Source organism: Manis pentadactyla, chromosome 2 (genome assembly GCF_030020395.1).
Source record: "Manis pentadactyla isolate mManPen7 chromosome 2, mManPen7.hap1, whole genome shotgun sequence".
NCBI classification, from domain to species: domain Eukaryota; kingdom Metazoa; phylum Chordata; class Mammalia; order Pholidota; family Manidae; genus Manis; species Manis pentadactyla.
Window position 1 is genome coordinate 62,779,530 of NC_080020.1, and position 26,637 is coordinate 62,806,166.

The 26,637-nt window shown below is 35.7% G+C and overlaps 1 long non-coding RNA gene across 1 annotated transcript; it reads right to left on the reverse strand.

Moving 5' to 3' along the window:
- Nucleotides 1-1,897: 1,897 nt before the first annotated feature.
- LOC130682699 (uncharacterized) lies at nucleotides 1,898-26,531 on the reverse strand. The gene is made up of 3 exons (XR_008995989.1): nucleotides 26,451-26,531; nucleotides 4,390-4,477; nucleotides 1,898-1,994 (listed from the first exon to the last, which is right to left on the reverse strand). It is a non-coding gene; the product is annotated as an uncharacterized LOC130682699 (long non-coding RNA).
- Nucleotides 26,532-26,637: the final 106 nt, after the last annotated feature.

The following is a 26,637-nucleotide window of genomic DNA, read 5'->3' on the forward strand; positions in this document are numbered from 1 at the left end:
GAATTTGAAGATGACAAATAATGGAAAGCTCTTCCATGCTCGTGGATAGGAAGACTCAATATTGTTAAAATGACCATAGTTCTCAAAACAATCTACAGATTCAAAGCAAATCATACCAAAATACCAGTGGTATTTTTCACAGACCTAGGGCAAATAATCCTAAAGTTTGCATGGAATCACAAAAGACCCCAAATATCCAAAGTAATCTTGAGAAAGAAGAACAAAACTAGTGGTGTCATGCTCCCTGACTTCAAGCTATACTACAAAGCTACTGTGATCAAACCAATATGGTGCTGGCACAGGATAGATACATAGATCAATGGGACAGAATAGAGATCCCAGAAATAAGCCCACACATATTTGGCCAATTAACACATTACAAAGCAGCCATGAATATACAATGGGGCTAAGACAGTCTCTTCAATAAAGGGTGCTGGGAAAGCTGAACAACTACATGCAAAAGAATGAACCTGAGTTACTGTCTTACACCAGGCACAAAAATAGACTCAAAATGGATTAAGGTCTAAATATAAGATCTTAAAATTCTATAAGAAAGCATAAGCAGTAAACTCTTGAACATTAGCTTTAGTAATTTTTTTCTGGATATGTCTCCCCAAGCAAAGGAAACAAAAGCAAAAATAAATAAGACTACATCACACAAAAGCTTCTGCACAGAAAAGGACACTATCAACAAAATGAAAAGGCAACCTACTGTATAGAAGAAGATATTTCCAAATGATATATCTTGTAACAGGCTAATATCCAAAATATATAAGAACTCATACACCTCAATACCAAAAATGCAAATCCCAATTAAACATTGGGCAGAGGACCTGAAAAGACATTTTTCTAAAGAAGACATACAGATGGCCAACAGACACATGAAGAGATGCTCTACATCACCAGTCATCAGGGAAATGCAAATTAAAACCACAGTGAGATAGCACCTCACACTAGTCAGAATGACCACTATCTAAAAGACAAGAAAAACAAGTGTTCACAAGGATGTGAAGAAAATGAAAATCTCCTATACTGTTGGTGGGAAAGTAAATTGGTGCAGCCACTGTGGAAAGCAGTATGGAGGTTCCTCAAAAAACTAAAAATAGAAATACTGTATGACCCAGTAATTCAACTTCTGGGTATTTACCTGAAGAAAATCACTGATTCAAAAAGACTATGCACTCATATTCCTATGTTTATTGCTGTATTATTTACAACAGCCAAGATATGGAAACAACCAGACTATTTGTCATAGATGAGTGGATAAAGAGGTGAGTGGATAAAGAGGTGGTACATATGCAAATGGAATATTACTCAGCAATTAAAAAAATAATTAAATCTTGCTATTTCTACAACATGGATGGACCTAGAAGGTATTATGCTAAATGAACTTAACAAAGCAAGACAAATACCACATGATTTCACTTATATGTGGAATCTAAAAACAAATGAATGATACAGAAATAGACTCATAGAGAAAAGACTGGTGGTTGACATGCAGTAGGGTGGGTGAAATAGATGAAGGGATAAAAAGGCACAAATTCCAATTATATTGTAAATTAGTTACCAGATGAAAGTACAGCACAGGGAATATAGTCAATGAAACTGTGATATCTTTGTATGTTGACAGTTGGTAATACACTTACTGGGGTGAGCATTTAATAATGTAGATAACTGTCATATCACTATGCTGTGCACCTAAAACCAATGTAATATTTTATATCAACTATACTTCAAATTTAAAAAAACGTAATGTAGGTCTTATAAAATATATGTAGGAAATTTTCTTTTTAAACCTTAGTTTCCCAGACAAAAACTTACTTGAGATATACTCTTTCACTTCTTTGGCCCTGGCTTAACTAAAGACAAGACTTACCTGGAATGTAAAACTTTGTATCCAGTGACAACATAGAACAGTTTAGCACTTCCTTTTTGAGTTCCACATCTTGCTTTTCCTGTTTTCCTTTTGGTTCTAGTTGTTTCTCTAATTTCACCTTTGCATATTGACAGAGAAAGACAGATAAGAAATACCAAGAATAGGAGTCTGAACAGATAGGCTAAGTCCAGCAAGCACTGAAAATATGAGTAAACTCACTAACACTAAACTCACTAACACTAATACTAATAGTGAATATTTGAGTCATTAAAGATAGAATTTGTAAATATCCTTGTGAGAAAAGAAGCCCAATAGAAGGGGCATCAGTTGACATATAACACAATCATCAGGGAAGAAGGAAGAAAGAAATCTGAGAATCATCATATTCCCTCTAGAAATTCCCTTAAATTCTGAGTCTACATGACAGAATTTTGTCTGGTCTCCATGATTCAATTCCTTAATTACATTATATAGTTTTGAAATTTGACATTATAGAGATTCTGTTAGAATTTAAAATGTTAGTGTAGGTCGGCAATTAAAGAATGCAGAAATTAGACAGACCCTAAAAGAATAGTTTATCTCTCTGCAGGAGTTGAGCAAATTATTTCACACAATGTCTAACCCAACAGAATAACAGTATTAGCAAACAAAACTTGATCTCATCACCTGCTTTGCCAAATCTCTATTTTTCTTGCACTTCTAAGAAACTAGTTGGCAGAAAAAGGAACAGAAAATGTAATCACAAAATGCAAAACCTGAAACACTTTAAAACCTAAAATGAAAAATATTTGATAATCCTCCCAAATCAATATCCAGCTTTGCAAAATCCTACTTCCCTGATACACTACACTGAACACATCCTCATCACTAGAATTAAGTTGTAAGGCAACTGTTAATACTGTACTCGCCACAACACGCTCTGTAAGAACAAAACAAAAGAGTATCGGTGGTGATAGTAGTTGAACCATCTGTGCTGCCAGATAGCGTAAAAATTCAGACCTATTCACCACACAGATAGATGGTTGCTTCATTTCAGGAAAAGCAATTTCTTAATAAAAATTCTTGATCTCCATTTCCACCTATTGGAAACTCTTAAAAACCCTAATGACAAAAATACTGAGAATTAAGAATTTTAAGGAAAATGTTGTAAAACAGAAAATAATGCAGCACTTTTAATATTATTTCATATTTTCTCACATAGCAAACATCCATTTACAGAGATGTTTTTCTATATCTTATGAAGTAGTTTGTGTAAGATTGGCTGTATTTCCTCTCTAAATTATCAGCTGAATTCTCTGTTAAATCCACCTAAGGCTTAGAGAATTCTCTGATAAATATATGTATACACACACACACACACAAAAATATATGTATACATATACAGAAAGAGAAAAAGAGGGGAGAGAGAAGAAAAAGAGAGGACGGAAGATAGATATATTTTTATCTTTATCTGTATCTATCATTCTATGCAATTAAGGTTTTCTAATTCTTAACCTATTTTTAGTTCTCACTATGTTGACACTAGTGGTCCCTTAGCAATACTGATAGAAAAAAAAAAGCCTTTGGGGGAGATGCAACAAATACTCTCCAAGAACTCAGATAAGGATGGCTTCTGAAGGAGAAGTAAAGGAAAACGATGTGTGCTTCTGCAGAAGGCACAGGCACAGGGAAACTTTTCTTGTCCTAGCCACCAGCAATAATACATTGATGCTAGGAGTGGGGTGGATGCAAAAACCCTCTGCCCTGGTTGCAAGCAGAGGTTTACAACCTCAGGACAAGAGTTAGTAAACTCCCTCCTACTCAAGACTTAAGAAAGGCTGGTTCTGAGAAAACCTCCTCCTGCTGCCCAGGAGCACAAGGTTTGTTTAAGATTCAAGTGGACAAGAAGAGAGCAGAGATCTGTCCCTGCCTTTATCATAAGGCTAAGAATAAGCAACAAGCATAATAGCCTGCTGTTGGTAGAGTAAGAAGCACATGAATAGGTCCCCTCCCTATAGAACAAGTGAAGAAGAATAACAGAAAGCTTAGAGTGGAGTAAAAAAACACACAGAAAAGCCCTTAAGCTCACCAGATCCTATATTAAAACACAAATCATCTAGAGCCCTCTTCTAGAGGAATATGAAGAATATGGAACCAAGAAGATAATAAAGTCCACAGTTCAACTGAATAGATTCAATCAGTTGCTTAATCTTTACTTGAGGCATGTATGGTGTATTTTTAAGGCTGCATTATGTGATGATTATTCAGTTAATCACTACCTCCTATCAATAGACTTAAGAAATAAAATGCATTTGGGTCTTTTATATTCAAGCATTGATTTTAAAGATTTATAAACACTAAAAATGTAGTTTGGTAAGGCTTCATAATATATGTAACTTAAAACATAAAACGATCTAGTGGTCCAGATATAGAATGTGACATCACTTTTCATTATCACTGATGAAAAAAGAACAAAAATCCAAGTGTTAGAGTGAGGAGAGATGAAAGGAACATTCATTTAGAAGTTTTCCTACCTCTTGATGAATCATATTGCTCAAGGCAGAATCCATTTCCAGAATACATATGTCCAAAGAGGATTCATAAAACTTCAGAACCAGTCAGCTGCCAATGAAAGAATAATGTTAGGAGAAAAATACATAATTGAACTTTTCTCCCCCTCTATATTTCTTAAAAAATTGAGAAAGAGGAATTAGAGTTAAGAAAAGGGAACTGTATTTGTTTTCTTAGAAAATAAGTACACTGAAATTTGATAATTATGGTGGTCAATTTAAGCTCAAGTATAGAATTGGATATTTTTAACAATTTTGAGACCTCAGGATTATTTTTTAATGCTGAAGTTAAAAGAATATTTTTGAAATGCTTTCAAACTATGTAGAAGAAAGAATCAAAAGAAAGCTCCTTGAGTTTCTTGCCATTTTTAATGAGTATGCAGATTATTTAAGCACACTAATCCTCGTGATATTTATGGTTAGCTGGAAATCCTCTGCTTTGTATAGTTACTATGGCACAAAAGCTAGTTTCACCTATTGTTATTCTCATTAAAGTAATTAAGCTTTAAGAAGCAGGTGAGATTGTATAAGTTTTTTTTTCACTGTGAAAATCAAATTTAAAAAGCCAAATTATAGTTTGTGTTGATTTAATATTCCTTTGGCAATATTCTTTTTCTGTAATGGTCAATCTACCATGCATACTTGAAAAAAATGTATGTTTTGCTATTGAGAAGAATGTGCTATAAATTTCAATTTGGTCAAGTTGGTTGAAAGTTCAGGTCCCCTAAATCCTTACTGATTTTCTGTCTTCTTATATTGATTACTGAGAGAGAAGTGAGAAAGTCTCCAAGTATACCTATAAGTTTTCCTATTTTTCCTTTTAGTTGAACAATATTTGTTAAATTTTGCTTCATATAATTTGAAATATAATTCAATGTATTATATTTTTAAATTCTATTCAATATATTCAAAATATAGTTGAATATAATTCAGAATTGCTTCATAGAATTTTTAAATGCATTGGTTAGGTGATACATATTTAGGATGTATGTTTCCTTGATAAACTGACTACTTGAAAATGATTTAATATTCCTTTGGCAATATTCTTATTCTGTAATACATTTTTTTCTGGTACTATAGTTATGACAACTTTCTTTGATTAATGTTGAATGGTGTATGTTTTTCCAATCTTTTACAAGTACCTATCTATATTTATATTTACATTTGGCATCTAATGCACATGACATAATTTTGTCTTTTTAAAAGTTGATTTTGTTCTCCTCAGTTCTTGTCCCCACTTCAATGAAGAATTAAAGGGCAGAGACACAGTAGTGAAGCAGAATGAAGTTTTATTTGAATATGCTGTGAGGGAGGAATGGACTAGAGTCAAGGGAGATAAAGGCAGGTTTACTTGCTTATCTGGAGTAGGACAGAGAGAGTGAAGACTTATGCTTAAGGTCTGGAAAATAAAATGGAATAGCAAAGTGACAAAAATGCCACTGGAAGAGCACAGAGACAAAAGATAATAAATTGAGCATTAAAAAGTCTTTTGAAAATATACACTCCAAGAAAAGGGAGTGTGGGCAACCTCAGTGAGGAGGAGGCTCGCTTAAGGGCTTAGGATTCTGTCTTTGAAGGCTTTCAAGAATGGGATAAAGGTAAAGGGTGGGGGAGTGTGCATAGGCTTCTCAGGTGGTCTCACAATGTTTATTTCTAGTGAGACACAATATGTCATTGTCTATAGCTAGTCTTCCAGGTAATTTTGTAAGACAAACCTTTTGTTCTTTTCTAAAATAGTGGCCACTCCCAAGTATTGGTAACATATCAGTTAAGACTGCTTGCCCTGCTTTAAGTCGTTGGCTGATTACCAAAGAATGTTAGTCTTAACTTCCCAATTCTCGTTCAAAAGTGGGAATCTTAGCATTAAGAAAAGTCGCTCCTGTTCTTATTATGCTAGTCTCAGCATTTTTAGGAAAAATAATCACGATGCTTGTCTCTTGTCTCTGCCCTATCTCACCTGCATTAGCTAGAGGAAGTCTCAAGGTCAGCCCAGATTTAGAGCATGTGGAATGAACTCACACTACAAAGGGCATGAGTCCTTTCTAGCTCTCTGGCTTAATCTGATTAACTCTCTGAGTTCTTTGTGGGCTCCTGCTCTTTTATTTCTGCCTATTAATTTGACAATCTTCTTTTAAATTTCTATCAGTCATATTTAATGTAAATAATGATTTTGTTTAATTTAAATACTCTATCTTATTAGGTATGTTCTCTGCTGTAACCTGCAGAGGGTAAGATCCTGACCCCCATGCCATGTAGACAGGAAAGAAGCCAGTAGTCATGATGTACGGCAGGGACCTGCGACAAGCCTCATAGTTAACTTTTCCTGCCTATGATGAAAAATGCTGAGATATAAACAGTATAGTAAGAACAGGAAGAATTCCATCTTAAAGCTGATGCCCGGGGTTCTTGTTTGCAGAGTCGAAGAATGAACTTAGCGAACACCCAAGGTAGGAGAGCCAGGGTAGAGGCTTTTATTTAGAGATACAGTGAGAGAATAGAGCTCCTGGCTCATGCTAGGAAGGGATAAGAGAGCCCATGGTGGTGCGCTGTCTAGGGGATTTATAGGCAGTTGAGGATTTTTGGGAATTGAGGGCTTAGGGTGTGGACTTGTATCACCTGCCCTGCCCTCAAGGTGGGCTGGGTTGTTGCCTGCTTGCTAGCGCTGCTTACAGTGAAGTCACGGGTTATGCTGAGATACACTTGCAGAACACTCAAACATTCCAGGCCAAGTTGCTCCTGCCTTCTGACCTTTAACAGATCTCACTGAAGATGTCTATATTCCTAGTCTAGTATCTTTACCCTAGAGAATTAGTGTGACCTTGACTTTGCATAATGCTGAACACAGAGTTTCAGTAGGGACTTTACATTGTTACATTACTTTGACTGTAAATATCTTACCTTGCTTTTTCCGGAGGCCCTCACCCTTCTCTGTCTAAGCCTATGGTTCCTGTCTCAAAGCTAAGATTCCATTTTAAAATCCAGGAAGTTAGGAAGATTCCTAAAATATTCTTTAACAAACAGACAATAACTCAATCTACATAGGGGGCAGGGCAGGTGGTCTTGATTGATATGTTTCCAGAGCACAAGTGCAGAGAACTGACCAATTTCTTGTGTTAAATTAATTTTGCAGAATTACCTGGAAGACTGATAATAGGAGAGACTTGAGTCTCATTGGAGATAAGCATTCTGAGGTCACTTTACAAGTCTATACCCCCTGGCCCTTTGAAAAATACTGAAAAGACAGAACCCCCAGTCTTTTAGTGCACCTCCTGAGCATGCCCACACTTTTTCTCTCTTTAAGTGCATGCCTTTAAATAAAGCTTTTCACTGCTCAGCTTACTGCATTTTGTCTTTTTGCTATTTCATTCTATTTCCAAGTTCCCCTGTGATAGGTAGGGAAGGGCTGCTGAGAGCTCAGATTTGGGCCTGTAAGTTCCAGTCACCTGGATGACCCAGATAGAACTGTAGCTGCAGAAGCCTGCCTGAAAATCTCCTGTCTTTGGGAAGTTCTCAGAACATAATCTCACTTCATCCCATGCTCTGTGGCTCCCCAAATCCCAAGGTAGTAAGGGCGAGTCCCCATTCAGTGCAGAACCAAGAAGACACGGGATGCCAAGTGACCCTGGCTTTAAAAGATGGCAAGGGAATCTGCTCTATACCAAGAAAAGGATTAGCAAACTTTTTCTCTACACCTCTGCATTTTCCTGCTCTCAGCTGCCTGAAAGCCTGCTGCCATTCATTTCTACTCTTGTTCTAATGAATTCCTTCCTATACTCTTCCGACCTGCTCAAGAATTATTTCTCCTTCAGAGTCAAGAACCCTCTCCCATCTAGGTTGAGGTTTCACCTGGTGCACAGGGAGAGACCTCCCCAGATGCAGCTGCCCAGCAACAGTCAGAAACCAGAGGGTCTAGGACAGGAGTTGGATGGATGGCTAAGGTCTGGAATCCTGGCCCACACATACTATGAGGTAATAAATGCATTTTGTTTTAAACTGCTAAGTTTATGCTAAATTATTACACAACAATAGAAAATTGATACAGATTTCAGTAACACAACTGGCTAATAATGTAATAAATGATTAAATATAGGAGAGCCTCTGGAGCAAGGAGTGGGAAGAAGCTGGAAGAATTTTGATAAGCACAATAGAGCCAAAATCATCTTAGTTAGTAGAAATATGAATGTTGAGGATGCAGTCATTTAGGGCTCAGAAGGGAGAAACCCGTTACTGGAAAACTGAGAAAGGGGGATCTTGATTATGAAATAGCAGACATTTAGTGAAATTGTCTCCTTCAGTTACATGTCAAGTCTCTTAGAGAACTTGGAAGCAAATCTTTTCCAAGTAAAGCCTCTGATGAGACTACAGCCCCAGCCGGCAACTAAATTGAAGTTTGCACCCTAAAGCAGAGAAACTAACTCCACTGTGCCCAGACTTTTGTCCTATACAAACTATGAGATAATAAATACACAATTTAAAGCCACTATGTTTATACAATTTGTTATAGAGCATAGACAACTAGTACAGTCATGTAATATAATTCAGCCACATCTTGAAAGTGTGGATACTGAACATCCTTGTCTTTTGCTTTAATCACAATAATTATTGAGGGGAACGACTACAATATCAAGACTTGATTAATCAGGTAGAAATAAATTTGTGACATAGAAATGTACTTTTCAAACTTATGATAAGAGAATTCAGTCAAGGAAAATAATTGGCTGTTTTGTTTTAAATTTTATATTCATTGGAAGAGTCATTAAAAATCTTACCCAGTACGTCCATGAAATGAATTGATAAAAAGGAGAGGTTTGGTGAACTCTAGATCATATTTGATTTAACAGCAGGTCTGGGGTTTAACCTAAGTCTCCTGACTCTTGGTTCAGCTACTATTTGGTTACATTATACTGATTTCTCCTCATTATTATCCCTTGTGCTGTCATCCATTTTCTCATTCATTTCTCAACAGTTGATTGTGTCACATTTTAAATAATTTTCTAGGTATTGTGGGAATTTTAATGACCATCAAACAAACATATATTATCAACAATGCATATATGTATATGTACAAAATAGGATGTGAAATGTTTCAAAGGAGGGTACAAAGATAAACTTGGATTTAAAGAAACAAAATAATACTTATATTTTGGAAGGAATGAGCATTGAGAAAAGACATTAAGAATGATGTAGTGTTCTATCAAACTTTAAAAAATCAATAAATTTAGAATCAGTAGAATCATGGTAAATGTTAGGATAAAATATTCCTTTCTCCAATCTTCTGAAGCATAATGAACAAGTCTTACATAAGTCTTTTTTAATATACCCTCACCTAAGGTTTGTTTGTGTAGGTTCTTTACATTTCTTCTTAAGTTTATACCTAAATATTTTATATTTGTATTCCCATTCTGGATTTTTAAAATAAAATATCCTTTTTTCTTCTAAAAAAGATATATTCCTTTCTCAGAAGGGAGATATTATATAAGATGGCTTGTTTTGCATCAGATAGGCTAAACAATTTTTTCAAATTTTGTTCAAGTCAGAATTATCCATATACATTAAAAAAGATATTTATCTTGGTAGGACTGTTCGCATATGTGTTTATGCAACTGTGTTGGGTGTGGTGTGATTGATATCCCTCAAAGTACCTCTACCACGTGCCAACATCCCAAACCATTCAATACCCATGGATCCAGTAGCTGAAAATTTTTAGTTTCACAGGTGATTCTAATAAGCAACATAGACCAAGGACCAAAGTATTACTTCAGAAGAATAAATAAATTCCCTTGGATCCTGTTTTAAGACAGTGCTTCTCCACATTTAATATGCATACAAATTGCTGGAGATCTTGATTAAATGCAGATTAAATTTCAGCCCTCTTAGAATGGGACAAGAGATTCTGCATTTCTGGAGCTCAGCTCAATTCTTTTGAGTTGCCTTGATTTTAATCTGTATTCCTCAAATCACAATGCCAGGATTCCAATAATAAGATTCACCTACTTGTGGTACTTTACATTATAAAGCAACTTTGTCACCTCCCAATGAACCCTACTGCAGATTAGGATTCATTTGAATGGAAATATTCTTGATCAAACCATAGAGTTCCCTGGGATTTCACTGTGATATGCCAATACACAAAATCCACTGGTGTCAATTTTCTTATTTATAAAAAAGTTCAAAAATTAATCTAGTTATTGAAAAACCATGGGATTCTTTGTTATGCACTTTTCAAAATATGTACTATTGGTGTCTCCCATATTTAATTTTGATACTGTTATGGTTACATTTATATGAAACTTTTAATTATATATTTAACTGTGAAAGGGAAAAATGAATCTCTTTTAAGTAAACCAAAAAAGATAAAAATATGCTGAATTTTGATACTAACAGCAACAAAATACCATCTAACCAAATGTAACTGCATGAAACAGTACTGTAGACTTTGAAGACAGCAGAAGGCAGGAATTAACAGCATGGTGTTGGGAGCCAGACAGGTCTGTATGTGACCTCTGACTGCAAATGAACGATGTTGGATCAGCTGCTTCTCTCTTAGAGCTTAGGTTTCCATAAACGTCAACAGGATATGGATATTGATATTCCTAACTAACAAGGTATGCTGAGCAATAAACATTGTAAAACTCTCCATACATAGCATGACCTTCATGATAGGTATTATTTTTCTCACAGTGGAAGACACCTAAAAGTACTTCTTGTTCTAACTCCTTGGACTTTCACTTATTTATAAACAAGGAACACACATTTGAAATTACTTGCTAGAGAGGTACAGAGACAAACACTCCAGAACCCTATTGATACAAACTTCAGAACCTGTCATAACCTTTCCAAACAGCAGAATCCTATTTGTACTTTCTATTTCACTTACTATGATTGTCCTGGAAAAGAACTGGCATTTTCTCTCAATCTAAAACGGAAAGTTAAGTTTACTTTCTAAAACTGTATCAAAAGTAAAACCAAAGTTAAATTCATTTTTTCTGAACTTTCTATCTGAATAGACATATTTTATTGTTTCTCTGTAAATAATATTCATGTGATTACAACATTCAGTGAAAGACAATCCAAACTGTAGGTTAACTTACTTTCAGTAATGTATTACCCTGGAAATGTAATAGTTGTAAAGAGTGAAGGATGCATTAACAAGCAATTGAGTTTAATTGCATCTTTGGGACTGTTCTGTTGTGCCTGCGGCTGGTTTTTTTCATGGAGAAAAGAAAAAGTCAAGGTCTGAGATGTATTTGTTGGTGTAAAATTGCACAGTGATTCTATGGCTAGCCTTCAAATACTGAACAAAATTTAAAGATGCAAAGGCTTTTGAATGTATTTTTCTAAAACACAGATTTTACCCTTCAACAATGGTACAAAGTTTAAATTTTTTGGTTTTTTTTGTGTTTGTGTTTCTTCCATGCCTCCTGTTCCCCACCCTCCACATCACTTTAGGGAGCATATCAAATGGTATTTCTGAGTAATGGAAATGTTGACCTTTGCAAATAACTGTAAAATCAGGAATATAAAGAGCCTATATACATCGTACTGAATTTTAGTAGTGTATGTAAAAGACTTGTGTTGGAGGGGAGCAGAATTTGTTACCCCAGAATACGCCTCTTTGGCATAAGGATTATTTTTGGGTGATTATTTTTAAGAAACAACAGACACAGGAGTAGAAGTTACCCTTTTCTATGAGCTATTTACATTGACAAGGGAAATCTCCATCTTAAGGGTGTTTCCCTTTCTACACCCAGAAGAGAAGGGTGACTCCAGAGACTCTTATTAATGGAGAAGGCAAAGACTTAAATAGGCATGAGTATCATATCCTCCTTCACAGACTTTTCCTGGTCCCCTCCTGTAACCGGCCTTCCCCACTCCACTACCCCCAACATCTTTCTTTTGTCTTTAGCTGGAGATGTATTAAAGTGGTGGCTTGGGCCACTTCAGGGAATTACTCAGTTTTCTTGGGTATCTATCTCTCATGTACACAAGAGGTATGTATGTTATTAAATTTCTGTTTGTTTTTCTCCTGTTAATCTGTCTTTTATTGCTGGGTGATCTCAGCCATGAATCTAGAAGGATAAAGGGAAAATTATTTTTCCTCCCCTAACAGTATAAATAGGCCAATACAGCCTGAAAACAAAGAATTCCACAGATTTCCTTTGGTAATAATGGCACTGATGTGTCACCTTTCTGCTAAAAGACTGGGGTATTCTATAATAATCACATAGTGTTCAACATGCAACTTTTAGGGAAAGAGAAATGGAAATGAGATTTTGCATAGTTAGGCATATTACCCCAGGTGAAAAGACACCAAAGAAAACACGGAGGTGAAAGAGGTCATAACCAATACTCTGTTCACCAGCCTAAACCTTTGATCTGTGCATACTGTGCATCAAATTGTATTCATGCCAAGGAATAAGCTTAATGGGTATCATCTTTAAATCTTCCAGAAAAATAATACCATCCCAAGTCTTATTATCGAATGAATAATAACAACTTTTGCAAACTTGACCCAGAATTTATGATTCTTGGGAAAATAAGGATGAGCTCCTTCTAATCAATCTGTTCATAAAACAGAAAAAGCAATAACAAATACTTCTGTTTGATGGATATATTCAGCTTTTCCTTTTGTAAGATGTTATGCAAGAACTACCAAGACTGCATTACTTTCACTATACCAGTTGATTTTACAATGGAAGACTGGCACTGCCTTCACCAAGTTGACCTTAGTGTTCTCCCTTCTTTCATTAAACTTTGGACAGATTTTTCCTGACTAGAGGCCTCTAATTTCCTTTTTCATAGAGAATTTACTTTAGAAAGTTTGTATGGGTAAAACTGTAAAATTTCCAGAATCTCTTGCCTGGCTTTAGTTCATCTGCATATCAATAGGTGTGGAGAGAAGTGATCATCTACATATCAATAAGTAATTACAAGGGCGTGCCAGGGCTTATCTGGACCAGAGAGGCTGGGTAGAGTTCTCTTCTGCTGCAGCCTGGTCAGGAGAGAGACAGGACAACTGTTTGTGAGAAATAAACAGGTTTCTTAAACTTTATTTCTCCCTTTGACTGATTTCAGTTTCAAAGGTATTTTGCCCCAGGATTATCCCCCGGAGTTACATCTTGTAATTATAAATTACTTTTCTGCCCACTTTGAAATGATAATCTTCTCCCAGCATCTTGCCAGTTTTACAACCCAGGAATATCTTTTTCAAAGACCGAGGAACCATCCCTTTGAAATATAATCAGCTAATGAGAAAGAGCCCCTATCTCTCAGTCTCTGTGAGAAGATAGGACTCTAACTTAGATGAACACCAACTAACAAATACAGATGGGTTAATCACACTGACCAATGGCCCCCTAACATCCTCTAGTACTTCTCCACTAACTCACCCCAGCTAATGGAAATTCTCCCACCATTTGTTTCAGTGGAGTTTTGTTCAATTCCCCTATTGCAATAGCACTGAATAAATTCTTCCTTGTCTGTTAACTCTGTCCAGTGCAATTTTGCTTTGACAGCCCTAGTTCAGTAGAAATTGGGCAATAAAGAGAATTCCATATTTTTGAAAGACTGAAAAGTTATCACTTGCAATAATCTGTACGAAGACTGACAAGCTGGGGATTAGAGTCTCAAACTGCAAATTGTGTTTAGGTCTCTACTTAAATGTAAGGTATAGTTCATAACCTTAGATTTCCATTCCATGCATCTCTTTGCCTGCACAGTTTTTAAACAGAGATGGGTTGCTCTTGGTTTCTATGGAATGGATCTTGAAGAAGAGTCTAGAACAAAACTAATGTTCAGATAACGTTAATAAAGAGTAAGGAACAAGGGAATAGAGGGAGAAAGAAATGGTGTCACGAAACAGCAACCAAATTTGCTTTGACTATGCTGTAAAGTTCAATTTAGGGGAAATCAAGAAATAAGTGCTTAGTTATAGAACTCTATTGTTGGAAGAGCTTAAACATTGTCTCTCTTGCTTAAAGGGTTCTTTGCAATAAAGACATTTTTAATAATACTTGTGAAGATTGAAGTTTGTATTTGGACAGCCCAAACCCTTTGTGTTTTAAATTTGAGTTTTAGAAGAAGCCTGGAGCCACATCCACTGAAAAAATGAAAAGGCAACTACTAAATAGGATAAAATATTTTCAGAGTATATATCTGATAAAGAGTTAACATCCAAAAATATAAGGAACTCCTACAACTCAATAGCAAAAATGAAACAGCCCAATTAAAACATGGGCAAAGGAGCTAAATAGACATTTCTCCAAAGAAGACATACAAATGGTCAATAGATAGATGCAAAGGTGTTTAACATCACTAATCATTAGGAAAATGCATATCAAAACCACAATGAAGTATCACCTCACACAAGTTAGGATGGCTATCATCAAAAAACAAGACAACAAATGTTGAGGATGTCTAAAAAAGGAACCCTGGTACACTGTTGATGGGAATATAAATTAGTACAGTCATTAAGGAAAAGAGTATGAAGTCTCCTAAGAAAATTAAAAATAGTACTATCATATATTCCAGCAATCCCATTTCTGGGTATGTGTCCAAAGGAATTGAAATCTGGTCTCAAAAAGATATCTGTACTCCCATGTCCACTGCAGCATTATTCACAATACCCAAGATATAAAAACAACCTAAATAACAGATGAATGGATAAAGTAAATGTGACATATACACATATTGGAATATTAAAAAAAAGAAATCCAGCCATTGACGGACCTGGAGTACATTCTGCTGTGATAAGAGCCAAATATAGAAAGACAAATACTGCATGACCCCATATGTGGAATGTGAAATTATCAAACTCATAGAAATAGAGATTAGATTGGAGGTTACCATGGGGGAGAGGTGGAGGTGAGTGGGTGGGAAAGGTGAGGCAGATAAAAGGGCACAAAAACTCTCAATCATAATATAAGTTGGCCTCAGGAATAGTAGTACAGCATGGAGAATATATGATTCTGTAACATCTTCCTATGTTGGCAGATAGTAACTGCACTAGTGGGGGTGAGGATTTAATAATACGGGTAAGTGTTGAACTAACGCATTGTATACTTGAAACCAGTGTAAAGTTGTATATCAATTATACTCAATTTAAAAACTTTTGCTAAGTGTATAGATCTTATGTTAAGTGCTCATATCACAAGAGGAAAAAAATCAAAGGGAGTAGGAGGACATTTTTGGAGGTTATGGATAAGTTTATAGCACTAAAAGTAACAATGGTTTCACAGGTTTGGACTTATCTCCAAACACATCATTTGTACACATTAAATATTTACAGCCTTTTGTATATATATCATACCTTAATAAAGTGATTTTTAAAAAGACGCAAAAGAATCCAGTCTCTAGAAAATGTGTGCAATGAAACAAAGAACAAAAATACATGCAACACAATAAAAGACTAAGAAGAAATGAAGAATCTGTGAACACGCATGCATGCATGTCACAGAAAGGCATTCTACCAAAATAGATCTCTTCATGTATTTTCTCGGAGCTTCAAAGTAAATAGATCATCAAAGGGGGTGTTTAAAAATGTAGGTGAATGTTAATTGGCCTGTAGGTTGAAGTTAAATGGTGTTGGGGAAAAAGCCAGTTTAGGAGTTTTAACTGTACTCTTTAATTTGAATAGATACATTTGTAAAAGTCATTTAGTTTGGGAGCCATGTATATGCTACATATTCTCTTCAAAGTATTCTAATAGAACACTTACTGGAAATCAATGTTATTCTGCCTTATGAATAAAATGTTTCAACAATAAGACCATTGTCTTTTAGTTTTCTGTGAATTTGACAAATATTAAAGGAAAAAACCAGAACGTCAGCATTACAATTGCTAAAGCTCTGTCATATTTCAGTTCCTCCTCATTTTGCAAAAGCAGTGAGAAAAACTGTGTGAGTACTTCCTTTCTAAGCAGTTTAGAATAATATTATTTAGCTTGGATAACACTATCATTTATTTAGCATCAATATTAATGATTTGGAATGGGAGTAAAATTACAGTAATGAAATTCATAGCTGATACTAAGTCTTCACTGTTAGAACTGCCAGAGATGAATATATAAAATGACTTGCATTGCTTAGAACCCTGGTTTATGAATTGCAATGGGTTTTTTAACAGGCACTTGGACTTTTGGGAACAAACAAGATATTTCCAGAGAGAAATAAAACTTCGAATTGGAGATTATTATTTAAAAACTAATATTCCAACTAAAGGAAGATTAGCTCATTTCACTTGAATAATATTTTGTTGTTTCACACTCTTGGTAAAGGAAAACTCTATATTACCCTTTTAAATACTAGATACTCACAAGTCATGTGAGTAAAACTTCCCCATCCATGAAACTTCCCCACCAAAATCGACCCAGTGTCTTCAAATGCATTAATTTTTTAAATCATTACTAAAGAGCTGACATTTAATGACTTCTCCTGCAGAGAAAAATTCAGCTCCCCTCTTCTGTCCCTACTGTCTGCCGTCACTAATGGCAGTGGCTGTCCCCATGAGGGTGTTAAATCAAGCCTCCCAGGAAATGTTCTGGGAGCCCTGTTTACATATATCAACGGGATGCCTTTCATCTCAGTTTCAACCAGGGAAAGAAGACACTCTTTTCATTAATACCAGAGCAGTGTAACTTACCTCCGCCAACTATTAGAACTAAAAGGTTGATCACAGAGGTATTAGGGGAAAAAGAAATAACACCTTGTGTAATATGTGGTAGGCATTTAGCAGAGAATGTTAGAAGAAAAAGTCCTTTTAAACTGTTGAGGAAAAATTTTTAAACCCTCATATTTATGAAGAAAATTATTTTCTGAAATCAGGAGTTAATTTAGAGAAACAAACACATAAAAATAAAAAGTTATGTAGATCACCATCAACTCCACCATAATAGCAGCCACCATTCACTGAGAGCCTGCTATGGGCTGGGCATTCCAATAGGCACTCTACACATGTTATTTTGTATAACTGTGTCCTTAAAAAAAGGCTATGTTATTCTGTATAGACTATGCCCTTCTTCAAAATAGTTCCATTAAACATATAAAGAAACTACAGCTCAGAAGTAGTGAATGGGCTAAGGTAGAATAGTTAACAAGCATCAAAGTCTACACACAGCCAAGGTCAGGTAGCTTTGCCTCCAAACTTGACTTTTTCATCGAGAACAGTACCTACCTATAAAAGAAGATATGCAGAATTTAGACAGATGTAAAGGAAGGATATGAAGACCAAACCAGACTAAGGTAAATTCCAAAGGATTAGTTGGCTGTGAATTTTCACCAGTGTGTATTAATGGGTAACTAAAAATTTATATCAGAATTTCACTGAAATATTTATAGTGTGCTATATATAAATAGCACATGTCAACTTTATGAAATTCTCTATATAAGTTTCTATCTACTCATTTTTTCCCCATTTTCACGTGTTTTCTTTCTTAAGCTGTGAGTAGAACTTTCTGTACTTGTAAGTTCTTACAAGAGGTATATGGTTAATGTCTCCATGTGACTATTGGTAACAAAATTCCTAAACTCCAGTTCTACACAAACCAGCTTTCTTTCCATAGCTGTGACTTATAAAGGCATATGTCTTTTTGAGGAAGTACATAATACCAAAGCAGAGAAGATGGCATTTAAGCAAGGGTAATACTATGAATATCATATAGTCATCCCTGTCTCCACTAAAGATTTCTATGAAAAAATATAATCATTTAGAACTAACTTAAAATCAAATTTTCATTCTAAAAATAAAATCATGAACACTCATATATCCACCATAAAGAAACATTTTTAAGTAGCAACATGTCAAAGTCTCTCCAATTCTAACTACTTGTTTAAACTACAATTGTTTAGGCACAGGAGACAGAGAGAGTTAAGGTAAATTAGAAAGGCTGGAAATGAATGGTACAGTTCTGTTGCTAAGGAGGTGGTAGTGGGAGTAGGTAAGTAGGGAGGTGGGTGAGAGATCAGCTCCTTTGTTAGGTATCAAAGAAGGAGGAGAAAAAAATATTTCTATAAACTATGTTCAAAATTTAAAAAGGGTGCCCTCTAGTATTGTCTTCCTTCTGAAACAATGTTTAATTTCCAAATAGCTTGACACCTCTGTCCAATATCAAAAAGAATTAGTTCTCTCTGAAGTTTCTATTTGTTGCACATCACATTACTGTTATAAGTGGCCCAGATAACTCTTTCGCAAAGACTGTTTTGAATCTATAAAATGATACACTAGGGCTAATAACCAATTTCACTTCAAAATTGAAAAAAGGTCAAAAGAAAGCACTGTATTTCAGGAGACCAATGTCTACCACAGAATGTCTGAAGCAGAAAATGTTGAAAGCATCATATTTTTTACAGGAATTCCAATAAAAAGGTAAAACGGTACAATGTGAATTCATTATCCAAGTGACAATAGTAATGTAAAGTAATAAAAAATATGTAGAACAATTCTAGTTTCAGTGAGGCATTTTTGCAGGCCAATAATGGGTTAAGTCAACCTGCTGACATGGGCTAATAAAAAAGATCAAACTATCAGAAAGCATAGTAAGAAGCTGTCTTAGTCTGCTAGAGCTGCCATCACAAAATGCCACAGACTAGGGGGCTTCAACGATAGACATTTCGTTTCTCACAGCTCTGGAGAATAACAAGCCCTAGACCAAGGTCCAGCAGGACTGGTTTCCGGTGAGAGCTTGCTTCCTGGCCTGTACACACTGCCTGCCCACTGTGTCCTCAGAGGGCCTGTACTCACTGCATGTGCAGAGAGTTCTGGACACTCTTTTTTTCCTAAGGACACTCATCCCATTATGAAGCCCTCCCTACCTCGTGACATAGCCTAGACCTAATTATCTTCCAAACGCTCCCTTCTACATAGTATCTCATTAGGTATGTTGACCTCAAAATACAAATTTTGGGGAAACACAAGCATCCAGTCCATAACAGAAGATAAGTTTTTAATCTGAAATTGTGTGTTCCTGGGATCCATTCCAGGATAAATAAATTTAAAATGCTACTGCTAGGGTCTGGGACAATGTAATTTTAATAAATTCTCTTATATTTTCTTATACACATCAAAGTATTAGAACCACAATTTTAGAGGAGAAAAATAAAAACTATCGAGTGCTATGGAAACAGCTTTATTCTTTATGTATAAATGATTGACTTTCTCCCTCACCCCTAGAGAATTAGAAATGTAATTTTTTTATTTTTATATTTTTTAATAAAATCTCATCACACCAATTTCTGAGCTCTTTTCAATATATAGTTTGAGTGTATGGTTATCATATATTTTGTTCTAAGAATAACTAAAAAATACCAGAAGCAGTCAAAATTAAGCACTTAATTGGAATCTAGCAAGTTTTATATTTTCAGATAAATTTATTTAAACCATTTCTGACTTCAGAAAGAAAGCATAGACATGGGAAACTATCTATAAGATATACAGACAATGGAATAAATTACTACACCAAGAACTGAATGAAATATAAAATACTCTATGTAACATATTTGGGGTGAGTACTCTCTATTACTACAGAAGAGATCATGTTAAAATAAAAGGAAATCTCATTACTTTGCTAGGATAATTATAAGCTATTACTAATTTGAAGAGTCTATGAAGGTTTAGTGAAAACACTGGAATTTCAGAAGCTGTTAAAATTACCTAAATAATGTTCGTGTGCTAGAATAGGAGGTTATGCCAAGCAAGCTACACTGTGCTCTGCAAAAGAATGAAAGAAAAATGTTGATAATTTAAATGAGACACACGCAATAAGGTGAATTTGAGGCAGACAAAAGGGACTGGGAGAGGTGAAGATGGAAAGAGGCAAAGTATTTTGATCTTCCCAGTGAAAGGCTTTAGGAATAATGAGAATATTGCAGACGTGATGTTCAGTGTAACAGAAAATTGATGAAGGCCTTAGGTAGGGAAAGATGGGTCAGTGTGACAGATGAAGAAGGCAGCTTTGACAATAATAGCTAGACAGATGAAAAGTACTCGATCCTGGAAATGGGAAATCAAGTGAAAATGAGGTACTAGCAGCCAAGCTGAAGATAATCAAGTCTATTTTATAGTGAGAAAAATATATAAAGTGCAAAGTACAGAAATGGGGGGCTAGAAAGTTGAAAGCAGTTGTAATGTTTCCTTGGGGAACTGGAAAAAAGTAAGTGATCAAGATAATTTTTTGAATGAACTAATTAGGGATTTATTTAGTGAAAATATGTTTAGCTCAACAAATACGTATTTAGTGAACACTGTCTGTCAGGCAAGTTTGTTGCTAGGGATAGACAGCAAAAAATGGTGTCAAAAGCTTCCTTATTTGCCATTTTAGAGAGATGATGATACTGCCAACTGTGAATAGAAGTCTACATTTAATCTCATGCATTAAATGGTAGTTTTATTCTGACTTAATCCTAATGTCATTGACTGCTTGCAAAATATTTATTGTTGACTGCCAAAAAAGAAAGCATTTTCAACTGCAATTTCAAACCTTTCAAGTTTTCTAGCAAATTGAATGTTAAAGTCAATAGAATTTGCATTTATGAAGATTCATATGCATAGAAGTGAATTTTTCAGAATGTTTCTATCTACCTCAACCCCTGGGAAATTAGAAAAATGAGACATTAAACTGAGTTTTGCAGCTCACCTCCTTTGTCATTTATGACACCTGATTCTGTATCTTGCAGAATTAGAGTATAATGTCAGAAAGCATTTGGTTGATGGTTGAAGAAAATATTAAATGCTGCTGTTACTCACATACAAATGTCAGCACCAAACAACAGCAATGCTTTGCTCCTGGATTTGTGTATTCCCTACCCAACAGCTTTGTGAACCAGAAGAAAGGAGGAATGAAAGATTTGTTGCATTAAGTTTCAGGCATTGTTTAAGACCTGTTTACAATAATGATGCCTTCTCCCTTGGAATATCGTTAAGTATTTTCAGATCTAAAATATCTTTGGAATATTATGAAGTATTTTCAGATCTAACATGAGTTGTTCAAGAGAAAGTAAATCCCTTGGAAACTCTTTGAATTATCTATGCATAAAATAGCTAGTTCTAGTCCATAGTATTTGGGGAAAAAAAATCACTCTAACATTGCTTCTCCCACTCCTGTCTGAAATAACAGTCCCTTATAATAGTCCTTCATACTGGGCCTTGGCAAAACTAACTGGTAGCAGTTTTACTTAAAAGTTACAAGTCCACACAATCTGGGGCAATAAATAGTAATTTTTTTGAACTACTAACTACATTGCATTATTTCTACGATACACTTTTTCAGGCTTTGTAATCTCTGAAATCTGGATTGGAAGGATTTTTTTATTTTCTGCGTCATACACAAAATACAATTTGCTTTAGATTTGATGAAATATAGTAAGACTAATTATAATAGCCAACAATATAGCCCCAATTTATTTTGGAATTTGTGACCCAAAGAAGAATTTAAAGTAGAGTATGAATAATGTGAAAACATTCTTATAAGACCTGTGAAGTCATTATTTAAGATGTGTTAGTCACATGATCAGTGGCACAATTCTTACTTGGTGAGCTTTGTGCTTGTCCAGTAGCTTGTTTAAAATGGCTACTTTCACCTTTACTTAGATGTAAACTTTAATTCTCAAGAGACAAGTATAGCTCTTCAGGCAATTAAACAGGTTGTTTCATTTAATTTTGGGGGAAAAAAATAAATGCCTAACAGTGTGAGGGTAGCAACTTTAATTACCATTTCTAAAGGCCCTGCAAATCACTTGTGACCATTCTATTTTAATTATATAGCACAATGAAAATGGTACCACTGCCCAAGACAGAATGCTTGCTGTAAAACCTGCCAGAGGTGGACATGAATTACTGAACTGAGAACCACTCTAATACATAAAATACCAGACTGGGAATCCAGAGACTATTCCTGCTTAACCTGTCTCCATCATTTACTCACATGGCCAACACTCCTTTGATTGTAAAATGGAAATGATTATGTTTTCACACTCTGTGAGATCATATGCAAATAAAGCAATCATAAAGTATAGCAATTTTTGCTCCTTAGAAGGAATAGATTATCTCAATACAAATAAGTGGGGGGAAATAGTATGATAAAGAGGTCAGAATTACTGTTTTATTAGGGTGAATAGAAATTTGATTCATGAATTTATCAAGGTACAAGTTATACTGAAAGAATTTTTGTTAAGCAAGAGATATTTGTAGTGTTAAAGGCTTAATTTCCTACAATTTTGGGGGGATTGTGGTTTTTATTACATTTCTACAAAAAATTCTGACTTTGCCACCTCATGCACTTGGTATGCTGCTCACAGACCCATAAAGCAGGTGGCCACCAGATGCAGCACACCTCTAGGAAACAGAATCAGTGCTTGGCAAATTTGTTTAGGCAGGTGGTCTATGAAGCCACACAGTCCCCTAAGCAAGTTTCATTGTGTTTCCAGTCTCAGTAGAGGCAGAAAAGCACAGGGAAATATTCAATACACCTGTATTTCAAGGGAGGTAAAGTAGGATTCTTAAAAAAACAACTTAAAATTTTGCAAAGATAGATAGATTAGCCTGGTGTGAGGCTCCCTGGAACAGGTATGGGTGTGGGTCCTAGCTCTGTGAGCCCAGCTCAGTCACAAACTCCCTGAGCATCTGCTCTCCATTATCTCAGAGCTTGTGGGAACTCCAGCAATTACTTAGCTCAACTTTTTCATTTTCAAGATGGAGAAACAGATTCAGAGATAATGAGAGACTTGCTGACAGTCCCATAGCCTGACAGAGGCATAAACAGGTGGAAACTCAGTCTAGAATTCTTGCCAGCTCACCATGCCCTCCCTCCTCATCTGAGAGAGAAGCTAACAAGTTGAATTAACATGGGTTACTAGGTGACCTTTAGCATTTTCTCCAACTCTCAAATTGTTTATTTCCACATTAAAACATAGTAAAGGCTTGAAAAGTCTTGAATATTTACATTGAAAACCATTTTAAGCTGGCTAAACTAAAAAACTCGAAGTAGAAAAGCCGAATGCAAACCAAAAATGGAAGAGAAATGTGTTCTGCTATCTCAAACCTCACTGTCAATCTTTAACATTCATTCTCAAGGATTTATATTCAAGATGACGTTTTTCTTTATTTACTATTCCCATTTGCAAAAGCCATTCTGTTTCAAACTTCCAGGAACCTGCAATAAAATTGCATTAAGCTAAGTAATAAAATGCCATTATTAGAGTGACAAGAATCTTCACTACCTGAAGCTGTAATGCTTGCTCCCCTACCAACAGGGATGTTGTGAGGATTAATGAGATATTTAGAAAGCATTTTATGCATACGGAGGAAAGAGCCTCATAAATGCAAAGGAGGAATAACAGTTTCTCTCCCCCATCAACAGAGGAAAAAGCCTGTCTAAACAGATGGACCTGGAATGGTGTCTTGAAATTGAGAAAGCACTACCTGTGTTTAGAGGCTTAGGAGACAGGGCTTCTTGAGAAAAAAAAAATTACCTCTGAAAGTAGAGAGGTTTTACTCTACTAACATTTCCCTAGGGTGATCAACCATTTCGGTTTGCCTGGGACTATTTCTTGGGATGCAGGATCTGCAGTGCAAAAACTGGAATGGTTCCAGGAACACCTTGACAGCTGCTTCCTCATACTTGTAGTTTTCTTTTAAATACTTTTCATTTTTTGTATAGCACTGAAAACATCACATTCTAATTATTTAATTAACCAGGATGATAACTGTGAGTAAAATTGCAATATTTCCAGAAACTCTCACTGGCCTTAGTTCATCTCCATATCAATAGATGTTTCCAAGGGGTGGGGAGAAGTAGCCATCTCCTTATCAATAGGTAATTACAAGGGTGAGCTAGGGCTTATCAGGACCAGAGAGGGTGGGTGGGGCCTCTTCTCCTGCAGCTGGGTTGCAAGAGATAGGGGAAAGCAGAAATGGACTGCTTGTAAGAAATAAACAGGTTTCTTTCACTTTATTTCTCCTTTTGACTGATTTCGGTTTCAAAGGTATTTTGCCCCAGGGTTTCCCTCTGGGAGTTACAATAACATATTTAGGGGAAATGTTCAAAGACTTTAACACATAAAAATGAGTTTAATCCTTGTTTGTCAAGGCCACTGTACTTTGGAGACTTTGAAGCAAACAAGGGAAATTGCAGTGACATTTCAGTTCAAACATCACCATCTAGTTTACCTGCTGATACTTCAAGCTCCCAGTCACTTCCAGTCTTTCTAGTACTAAGAAGCTCACACTAATCTTGGCATAATTTCCCATTTTGGGCCCTTGTGCTTCATGGGAACTTCTGCTCCTCAAAGTTTGACAGTAGAGGGGAGTTTCCAAAGGATCTAACTCTTGAAGGTCACCATGGATTGCCATTGTTCTAAGATGTGCCTGGATAGAACATTTTCCAGAATTCATCCTATTTGCCAAGCAGCATTCTCTACACTTCTCAGGAACACCAAGATGCTTTTTCTTCTAAGAGAGGTCTTTCAACTTTTCCTTCCTTTCCCTTCATTTCTCTTCTCTTTATTGCCTTTCTATAAAACTTTAATGTTTAAATAATTTAACACAAATCCATGGCAATTAAGACGAAAATGAAAAATTTTGTCTATTGTTTCGGCCTGCATTAGCAATGTCTTTTTCTTTCTTTCTTGTTTCTAAGCAAGAATGTCAAAAAATGAAACTGTCCAAGGCATTCTTACCCTCTGGCAGATGCTGTGACTGTGATGAGAACAAACAGCAGAAACAATATGTAACTATCCTTTACCCTGTTGTCTACAGGGTAGCAGTGTTACTGTAATATTGTAAGGAAAATGCTCTTTGCCTCTTTTATGTATCTTCACTTGAAAGGTCGATTTGATAAACCACACATGTCAGAAAAAATGGAGAAATTAACGTCAAAGCTACACCCCACTGTGACATTGTTCTGTGCCAATTCTTCATACACAGAGAAAAAAATAGAAGGCATTCACCCAGCTACCTACTCTTCATTTTAGCATACTAACAGTCTAGAGATACAGCTGTTATGGCTGCTTTCCTGCCTCCAGCCACTCTTGGATTAATGCCTATTTGCCAGCATTACTACTTTTCATTCTGTAGCATAGCTTGAAACAAATACACTATCTGAAACCATCAACCCAGGTCACATTTGGAAGATTTGCCCAACATAGCCTGTGCCCCACCCTCAAATCTACATGGGTTTTCTCAGTCAACTGCATGTGGATAATTTTGTATTCTTCTTGATTATGTGATCATATATATGGAAATTGGCTTTAACATCTTCCTGCAACTCATAGCTGAAGCCTGACATTAAACTTGTTGCTGGAGACCTAAAAGCAGGACCCCTCCTTGAAAACTGTTATAACAAACCCATATTTTAATCATGAAAGTCAAAGAAAAACATGCAGTGTATTTTCATAAATGTGAATGGATGTTAAGATATACTTCTATAATATGATAATTTCTCAAAAAATAACATTGCTTTAGTTTTTGACATCAAAGGTATCAAGGGCAGTTAAAATCTAGCTATTATTGTTTATAATTCTGTGTCCATAAAAACTTGAAACAATTATTTTTGAGCACGTACTATTTTCAGGGAACAAAAGGACGAGGAAGACCTGAGCCTGAGCAGCTCGCAGCCTCATGGAAACAACATGGAAGCACGTGAGCCACTAAAAGCCCCCTAGCTCCTGCTGGAATAAAGTGGAGTGAATAGAGAAATACGAGGAAGGAACGGTGGGACTTTGAAAAGGGGGGTGTGGATTTCATCTGCAGAGGAGGAGGACAAGAAAATCTTTCTTGAAGTAGTATCAATTGACGTGGAACTTAAAGGGTGAGTAAAACTTTGGTATTTAGAAAAGGGGTCTTTTTCTTTATTATTGTCAATAAGAAGATGCCATTTTACTAATCACTTGGAATGGTCATCATACCAGAAGAATTTGTCCTCTCAAATACCTTTGTCTACTTAGCATATGTTTATTAATGCTGCTGGTTCAAACTCTCTGGGATCAGATTCTAGCCTTTTCACTTATTAGATGTGCAGCCGTGGGCATGTTACTTACATGTTGTGTCTTTTGTTATAAAATAAGTATGATTTCAGTTTCTACTTCCGGGGCTGTTATGAGGAATATGTGAGATGAAACAAAGAGAGCCTGGAAAACAGTAAGTAATTTACACGTTAGTTGTTCTGAACCCTGGCAGAAGGAGCTGCATCAACAAAATCACACAAGTATGGAATTCACATTGTGG